Below are 9917 nucleotides of genomic sequence, written 5' to 3' on the forward strand. Positions count from 1 at the left end.
AAACACACACACACACACACACACACACACACACACACACACACACACACAAACAAACAAACAAGGGATATATCATTGGTTAGAATACTCTCAGTTGATCTTCTGAAATATTGATTACAGAATTTTTATTACATTTAATTATTTTTTTTTAAATATTTTTATTTAATTGTAATTTATGTGCATTGGTATGTGGGTGTCAGATCTTGGAGTTACAGACAGTTGTGAGCTGCCATGTGGGTGCTGGGAATTGAACCCGGGACCTTTGGAAGAGCAGACAGTACTCTTAACCACTGAGCCAACTCTCTAGCCCTACATTTAATTATTTGGGGGGAGTATCATAATGCCTGTGAGAAGGTCAGTCAATAACTTATAAAAGTTAGTCCTTCTACTATGGGGGTCCCAGGGACTGAACTCAGGTCTTAGGGCTTGGCAGCAAGCATCTTCATTCACTGCGCCATCTCTCTCTCCAGGCTACTGCATTTATAAAAGTGACTTCCCTGCATGGGGATCAAGGACAGACCCTGTGTTCAAGAATAAAGCTTTTTGAGGCATGTCGCCATCTCTGTTTTACAGCAGCAGGGGTTTGATTCTCTTGTCCCCTTTCTGCCTAGGAAATAAGATGTTATTGAAAGAAATGGGAGGACATCATCCTGTCAGCTCAGATGTCGCTGTGCATAGTACAGACACTAAGACAGCACTGTGAGAAGTGGAGCTGTGGAACTCTAAATGACAGGGCTGCCAGGAGGTGACAATGGTTTCCTATAGTACTGCCATATACTTATCAGGATGTTCTTAGTTCTTAGCCTGTTGGTCACAAGGTGCTGAAGTTTGCTTTGTTTTTGTTTTTGTTTTTTGTTTTTTGTTTTTCTGAGACAGGGTTTCTCTGTGTAGCCTTGGCTGTCCTGGACTCGCTTTGTAGACCAGGCTGGCCTCAAACTCACAGCGATCCGCTTGCCTCTGCCTCCCGAGGGCTGGGATTAAAGGCGTGCGCCACCACACCTGGCTAGGTGCTAAAGTTTGAAATGGAAACAATTTTACTTTTGATGAGAGCATCCAGTGTCCAGGACATCAATCATGTCAATGGATCCAAATACACAGTCAATCTCAGACAATTGGAGAAGAAGGGGGAAAAAAAATCCATCTGCTGCATGGCCACCAAGGTTACCTCTAGCCTAAGATCTAAGTTTTATTTATTTATTTCCTTCATTACTTTCGAGGGAGGTTGCCAGTACCATGGTGTCAATGTGGAGGTTCAAGGACCACTTGCAGGAGTCAATTCTCTTTCCACTATGTGGTCCCAGGGCTCAAACTCCAGTTGCCAGGCCTGCACAGGAATGCTTTACTTGCTGAGCTATCTCACCAGCCCCTGAAGATTTATTTTTAATTAGCATTCCTCTTTCTTTCTTTTCTTTTTTTTTTTAAACTGAAAAGTATTAGTTGTACATCATTATGAGTACATTGTAGTAATTCCATAAATGTCGACAATGAGTAATGATCAAATTAGGATAATGAGCATCCTGTCTCTTCAAACATTAATCATTTCTACAAGCCGAGGATGTCTTCTTTGCAGCCGTTGAAGGAAAATCACAGGTATCGGAGAGATGGGTCAGCAATTCAGAGTATTGGCTGCTCTTCCAGAGAATCCCAAGCATCCACATGGTGGCTTACAATCACCTGAGATCCACTTCCAGGCCATCCAGAGCCATCCTCTGGTCTCTTCAGGCACTGCGCACACAGGACACAACGGCTATAGATGCAGACAAAAAGCCATAGTATGAAATAAAGGTTAAAAATCATATGCTGTTTTAATCAAAAGTCACTAACTGAGCACTAGAACACAAGGACCAGTTGGTTCTCTCCAATGGGGTTGGGACTTCTTATTTTGCTGTCTGCCCATGTCCTGTCTTGGCCAGGCGCTAGTGAACACCGCTGCAGACTGTCCGTCCATGAGTCTTGCCTCATGTGATGTACGTCCTTCTGGGTCTATGCACCATGTATGTGCAGTGCCCGAGGACTTCACGGATGAATTATTGTCCTGTTTGTTTGTTTGTCAACTTGACACAAGTTAGAGTCATCAGAGAAAAGGGAACAGTGACTGAGACACTGCTTCTATAAGATTGGCTTGTAGGCAAGCTCGTGGAGCATTTTCTTAATTAGCGACAGATGTGAGGTGGTCCAGACTATTGTAGGAAGTGACACCCCTGGGCAGGTGGTCCGGGCCTGAATAAGCAATGAAGAACAAGCCAGAGAGCTGTCTGAACTCTGCCTTGAATTCCTGATCTGACTTCCCTTGGTGAAGAGGCGTGAGTTAAGAGTTGTAAACTGGGGCCTGGAGAGATGGCTCAGAGGTTGAGAGCACTGGCTGTTCTTCCAAAGGTCCTGAGTTCAACTCCCAGCAGCCACATGGTGGCTCACAACCATCTATAATGTGATCTGATGCCCTCTTGTGGCCTGAAAGTGTAAATGCAGGCAGAGCACTGTGTACATAATAAATAAATATATAAACATTAAAAAAAAAAAAGAGTTGTAAACTGAGCCAGGCATGGTGGCACATGCATGTAATCCCAGCACTTGAGAGGCAGAGGCAGGTAGATGTATGTGAGTTCAAGGCCAGCCTGGTCTACTAAGCAAGTCCAAGGCAGCCAAGGCTACACAGAGAAACCCTGTCTTGAAAAAACCAAAAACAAAAAAGGAATTGTAAGCTGAAATAAATCCTTTTCTTCCCCAAGTTGCTTTTAGTTTAATCCTAGACCACTCCTGAGCTGACCCCAGACACCCAGAGACCACAGGTACCACTAAGATGAGCAAGTAAGTGGTAGAGAGATGGAAGAGACGGAGAAACAAAAGAATGTGTGCACTCGAAGAGAGGCAGACTTAGAGACTTGAGGGTAGTGAGGAACAGTCTGATGTGAGTAGCCAGTGATGCCACCTACGGCCATGGTGAGGTCTTGGCCTGTGATGGGCCATGTCTGGGTCTGTGGCCCTGCAGCAGCAGGGATCTGCTGCCACCAAAGGCTAGGTGGACATCCTTGATCTGACCTGCCTCCTGGAGCTATGTTGATGTCTGAGAGCTGTGCAAAACCGGCCCCACCCCGCACCTGGTCTTCATGGAAGAGCCCTCCCTGGGGGCATGCACGAGAGTAGAAGAGCTGGCTCCACTCCTCACCAGCTGAAGTGCTTTGGAAAGCAGACCCAGAACACATACTGTGCACCAGGAAGCAGAGTAGAGTTAACGCTGTGGAAGTTACAAATGAGCCAGCCTGAAGCATGGCCCTTCCCGTCTGGATGATGGACAGATGCCTTCCCCTTCCCCATGTCACATCTTTGGCATAGGAAAGAGCTGGCCTCCAGGGTCACTCTAGACTAGGCTGGCCTTGAACTCAGAGATCCTCCTGCCTCTGCCTCCCAGGGGATTGTATCTATTTTTGAATGAGATCATATTTTCATACATGGAGACCCTTTGTGTTAGATGGTATACAAGCAGAAGACATAAACATTTTTTTCCTTCTCAGAAATAAACGTTTGTTGAAGCCTCCGCTTCTTCCAAAAATGTGTCTATCCGATTGTCTATGCTCTTATGTATGTGGCACGTGTGTGTGTGTGTGTGTGTGTGCGTGTGTAATTGTGAAGCCTGTTGGAACTTGTTTATTGAAGTCTCCTGCTTCATCCAAATACGTGTCCATCTGTCTGATTGTTTACATATATTTTTATGAATAATTTATATATGTTTTTATGAATGATCTGTGGAAGCTCCCTATGTTTGTGCAAATGTATGGTTTTCTTTTCCTTCCCTCCCTCCTTCCTTCTCTCCCTCCTTCCTTCCTTCCTTCCTTTCTTTCCTTCTTTCTTCTCACTGCAACCAAAGGCCTCAAATAGTAAGGCCACCAAGCTGAAAGTGTAAGATTTAAAGTGTAGGTAGAAAAAGTTTCTTTCTTTCTTTCTTTCTTTCTTTTTTTTTTTTTTTTTTTTTTTTTTTTTTTTTGGAGACAGGGTTTTGAGCCCGGCGTGGTGGCACACGCTTTTAATGCCAGCACTCGGGAGACAGAGGCAGGAGAATCGCTGTGAGTTCGAGGCCAGAGCCTGATCTACAAAGTGAGTCCAGGATTGCCAAGGCTACACAGAGCAACCCTGTTTCCAAAAACCAAAAACCAAAAGAAAAAAAGAGTGGGCCTTGCACCTCACCTGGTCAACAAAGCAGAGCTGGCCCTGGTTGTTAGTGAGACGCTCCAGGCAAGAGAGTAGGAGAGCTGCCTCTGCCCCTGGCTAGATGCACCATTGGACAAGCTAGCCTGGAAAGTGCTGGAGAGCTCCCCTGGTGTGTGTGAGGGAGAGCTCCCCTGCTGACTGACCAGCTCAGCTACCTGCCAGACCCAGATCCAGGGCTTTGAGTTGGCCCACCCCAAGGTCTACCCCATTCATGAACTGCTCGAGCTTGTGAAGGGGCCCGTCTGACAGATCCAGAGCTGCAGGATCTCCACAAGCCAGTGTAACAACAGGATCTCCAGAGGAGTGCCGGGGAGGATCCAGGATTGACAGTGCAGCAGATCCTGTGAGACTTGCTAGGCTGGAGTCAGATGACGGGGAGGAGGACTCCCCCTTTCTGAGGACTAGGGGAGGGGCAGGAGGGATGAGGGAGGGAGAGTGAAGGGGAGGAGACGAGGGAGCGGGCTACAATTGGAATATAAAGTGAACAAATTACAATTTTATTTATTTATTTATTGTTTTTTTCAAGACAGGGTTTCTCTGTGTAGGCTTGGCTGTCCTGGACTCACTCTGTAGACCAGGCTGGCCTCCAACTCATAGTCATCTGCCTGCCTCTGCCTCCCGCATGCTGGGATTAAAGGCGTGCGCCTCCATGCCCCGCTAAAAATTTTAAAATTACAAAAAAACAAAACAAAACAAAAAAAAAATAGTGTAGGAGAAGCCAGAGGCCTCTAACCAGATCAATGAACATCTCCAAGCACAGTGGTATGGAAGAAGGATACAATGTGGGATGCACTGTGACACACTACAGCTTCCAAAATGAGGGTGTTTTTTCTTCTTTTGGTGGGGAGGTCGCAAGGGTGGAGGATGGTACTAGGGGACAGGGAGATGAGTGGGATTGAGGTACATGATGTGAAATTCACAAAGAACTAATAAAAAGTTAATTATATATATATATGTGTGTGTATGTGCATATATTATAATTTGCAATGTAGGAGCAATATAAATGATGGCGGTTCAAGTATTAGACATTTTAATGACTTATTCTTTAAAAAGGCACACAGTAAACAGACAAACATTTGGTACATTTCAAAGAATATGTAACAAGAGTGTCTAGATGCTGAAAAAAAAAAACCCACCTAATTTTAAAAAATGAAAGTAACAGCTCACAACAATTTTTTTTTTTTTTGGCCGGGCTTTAATCCTACCATTTGCGAGGCAGAGACAGGCAGATCTCTGTGAGTTCGAGGCCAGCCTGGTCTACAAAGAGAGTCTAGGACAGCCAGTGCTCTGTTACCCTGTTTCGAAACAAAATAAAACCAAAACATTTTTTTTTTTTCAGTCCTGGGGACAGATTCTAGAACTCTGTGCGTTCTAGAAAAACATTCTTCCACCAAGTGACTCCTGATCTAGTAATTGATCTTCTTTCTTCTTTTCTTCCCTTCATTCATTCCTTCCAACAAGATCTCACTTTGTAGCCCTGGCTGACCCTGGAACTCACAGAAACCTTCCCGAGTCTGCTTCCCAAGTCCTGGGATTAAAGGCCTGTGCCACCACAACTAGAACAATTTTTAAAGATGCAAAAAGGTTCTCCAACTCACTCATACTAGAAGATCTGAGAAAGTTACATTGAAGTACTGTTTGTCACTTCTTGAACTCACCAGACTCTGCAGGTGAGGCTATGGAAGAGACAAGAATTTGCATACATCACCAGTGGGCGTGAAGGCTAATCTCAGTGGCGATCGGCTGGGCCTGAATTAGCTGAAGCATACGCCACAGGACTCTCCTAGGAGGGCTTTTCTAGGTCAGATTCTGTGACGTAGGAAGAATCACCCTAAATCCAGGCAGCACCTTATAATGGCAACCCACAGAAAAGGACCTGGATGAGGGAAACTTTGGTTTTTGCCTGCTTGCCCTCACTCTTGCTGACAAGTCCATCTACTCTGTAGTTGCATCACTCCTTTACCTATATTAAAACCAATGGCTTTGGGATTCCAAGATAGACTGAGGACCATCAGCTCCCCAGGAATCCCCCAGACCTTCAACACCGGATTGGTACTGCCAAGGCATTTAGCCTCGAGGACAGAACAGCTGCTGGTTCTTGGCCTCCCCAGTGTGAGACAGCCAGACAGCCATTGTTAGACAACCTGGTCTTCATCCTGACAGGCAACCTAACCAATACATATACGCGTATATAAATTCATTCTTATCAACTCTGTTCCTTTAAAGAACTCTCACTAATACCATGGAAATACTGAATAAGATGAGGGCTGCAAAGGAGAATTTAGCAATATGCAAAAAAAAAAAAAAATCACAGATGCATTTATCCCCTAACTCAGCAAACACTATTTTGAGGTCTATTTCCGTGTGTGTGTGTGTGTGTGTGTGTGTGTGTGTGTGTGTGTGTGTGACATACACATAGCCAAAATGACATATCAAGTCATTGACTACAACATTTAAAAGAATAAGATATTGGTAACAACCTAACATCCACCAATAAAGAAATGATTGACTGACACAAGAAGCACATGATAGAGACTCCAAGGGAATGGAGAACACATGTTTGCCTGTGAGGTATTAAAAGAAACACTGTAGACGCAACAAATTTGACACAAATTATTTGAGCAGAGAGCAGCTTGCAGAGAAGTGGCCTAGAGAGCCCAAGGCAGCTGTATGAGCTGGAGCTGCTATTCACCTGATTGCTCACAGCAGGTATTTGCCTTATTTGGGAATGGTCTGATGGGAGATTCTTAGGTGTGCAACCAATCAGCAGCCTGGGTGTTTCTAATTGGCTGAGATCCCACCCCTGCTAAGTCAGTTACTAGAAATTGCAATGCCTCCTTGTTCTGATATTCTTACAGGAGAGATCCAGCTCTTAAAACCAACCTCAGGCTTACCTTTCTGTGTGGAGTTAATGGGAGTGTTGGCTAATGCATTTCCATAGAAGAAACTTCTACCGACAAGATGCATGTGGAGTGTAGCATACAGAAGGAGAAAGAAGCCAGGCATGATGGTGCACGCCTTTAATTCCAACACTCTTTTTTTTTTTTTTAATAGATTTCTTTATTATTATATAGTGCTCTGCCTGCATTTACACCTGCAGGCCAGAAGAGGGCGCCAGATCTCATTATAGAGCCACCATGTGGAAGAGCAGTCAGTGCTCTTAACCCCTAAGCCATCTCTCCAACCCAATTCCAACACTCTTGAGTCAGAGGCTGGAAGATTTCTGAGTTCAAGGCCAGCCTGGCCTACAGAGGGAGTTCAAGGACAGTGAGGGCTACACAGAGAAACTCTGCCTCCAAAAGCAATACAGAACAAAGCAAGAACAGGAAAAAAAAATATGGATGCACACACGCATGTACAGAAACATATTTCCACACTTTCAAAAGCAAAGAAGAAAGATAGGCCAGAGGAAGGATCAGCAGAAGGAAACCAGGTTTCTCTGAATGTATCTTGCTGTAAAGCCTTGACTTTGGAATTGCTTAAATATTTTATATGTTCAGATTTTTTGAAGTTAAAAAGGAGACGAGAAAGCGTCCCCTAAAAAACTGGAAAGAAATCAAAACAAGTACTAAATTATGTATCAAGTTGATGGTGCACTTTTGAGATAAAAGGCTTATTTCAAGTTACTTTCCGATCTGGCCTTTGGAGTGCCCATCTAAAGGAATGCATTAATGGAATGCACTCCAGCGTTAAAAGAGAGCGGCAAAGAAAATGCGAACTTCCACCCGCAGCCTTTTTATTAGTAACAAGGCTGGTGTCTGTGGTCACCGTGCACATACAGCAGCTCTGTAAATCATTACAGCAATTATAACTGTAGTTAGGAGTCAAGAATTCAGTGTCACAGAAAAACCATACAGGCGTAATGTTGAAGTGACACAGCCCAAACCTCCGGTCATTTATTCGGTTCCAAGGGGAAACGCTCTTGTGAAGTTTTGAGGCTTTTCGTATTTTGAAGACTATGTTATTTTTAAGTTAGTCTGTAGAAAAACAAGGTCACAGTAGCAATGAATGTTAACATCTCCACCCAAGCAGACCAGAGCACCGAGAGAGATGCTGAAGGTTACGCGACAGGACTTTCTGGGTGTTTCTGGTCCTGCTTCTGATACGCAAAATCCAGGATGCTGAAGCTGGAATAATGGCTGAGAACACTTGCTGCTCTCCCAGAGCACCCAGATTCAGTTATCAGCATCCACAAGGCAGCCCACATCCATCAGCGACTCCGGTTCTGGGGGAATCCAGTGCCGACTCCCATCCTTGGTAGTCACTGGATCTACATGGTGCACTTACATACATTCTGACACTCACAAACACACGGAAAATAAAAATAAATAGATACGTTTTTTAAAATCAGGATTAAACCAAAAAGAGAAAAGAGGTTGTCCTAGAAACCCAAGCTGAAGGGCTCCCATTGGCCCAAGACAAAAATAGTCTGAGCATCAAAAACTAAAACCGGAGCCGGGCGTGGTGGCGCACGCCTTTAATCCCAGCACTCGGGAGGCAGAGACAGGCGGATCGCTGTGAGTTCGAGGCCAGTCTGGTTTACAAAGTGAGTCCAGGATGGCCAAGGCTACACAGAGAAACCCTGTCTCGAAAAAACCCCCCCCAAAAAAAAAACAACTAAAACCGGCTGGAGTGGCACATACCTGTAGGACCAGCATTCCAGCGGTGGAGGCAGGAGGAGCAGAAGTTCAGGACCATAATTTCTTTTCTTTTCTTTTTTCTTTTTTTTTTTTTTTTTCTTTTTTTCATAATTTCTTAAACCGTAGAACAAGTTCAAAGCCAGCTTGGGTTACATGTGATTCCTACCTCTCACTCCAAAAAGGCCTGGAGAGACGGCTTCATGGTAAAGATCACTTCCTGTTTTTGCAGGATTCTCCCATCTGTCTGTAATTCCCAGCATCCTCCATCCTCTTCTGCTCTCCGTGGGCACTGCACATATGTACCACACTCACATACGCGCAGGCAAACACTCATATACATAAAACGTAAATTTCAAAGGATTTAAAATAATTCAGGTGAAATGGAGAGAGATAAGAAAAAAGAAAAATGGGGGCGGGGTGTCTTCTGGTCGGGCCGAGCTGGTTGCTGGGTTTGTTGAAGGACATCGGCTGCGGAATTTGTGATTTGGGCGAAGACTGAAGTCATGGCCGGTGCAGAAAGTGATAGCCAGTTCTAGCTCACTGGTATTAAAAAGCATTTCGACTCTTATACTCGCACAGGTAGAGTGAATTGTGTCCTGGCCACACATGGAAACATTGCTTTGTTGGTCTTTTACTTCAAGTTAAGGCCTAAAAGCAAAAAACTCCTGCTGTGAAAGCAACATAAATGGATTTTGAAATGTCTGACCTCATCTGTTAAGTCCCGTGCCTGAAGAACCTGATGTCAACTCATCATGTAATACTCAATTTGTACAATAAATTAGGAACTTGAAAAAAAGAAAGAAAGAAGGAAAGAAAAAAAAAAACCAGCAGCTCAAGAAAATATATCAATCATATCACCCAAACCCAGCCAGGACACTAAATCCTGGCTTGGTAACTAAGAGGAATGAACAAAACAGTTCCAGGAGAGGCCTCGTCTCCCGTGTGCACTGTCATTGAGAGGCCTCTTCTTCCGTGTGCACTGTCATTGCCATTGTCAGATGTCCCTACTGGTATGGGAAAGCCTGACATCACACAGGGGTCCCAGATGACAGAAGCAGCAAGGGAAACATA

At 44.4% G+C, this 9917-nt stretch overlaps 1 pseudogene; it reads left to right on the forward strand.

Annotated features, from left to right (window-relative positions):
• Positions 1-9349: 9349 nt before the first annotated feature.
• LOC127212073 (ATP synthase membrane subunit K, mitochondrial-like) lies at positions 9350-9531 on the forward strand (annotated as a pseudogene).
• The last annotated feature ends 386 nt before the right edge of the window (positions 9532-9917 follow it).

The sequence above is a fragment of the Acomys russatus genome, chromosome 29 (genome assembly GCF_903995435.1).
Source record: "Acomys russatus chromosome 29, mAcoRus1.1, whole genome shotgun sequence".
Taxonomy (NCBI): Eukaryota; Metazoa; Chordata; class Mammalia; order Rodentia; family Muridae; genus Acomys; species Acomys russatus.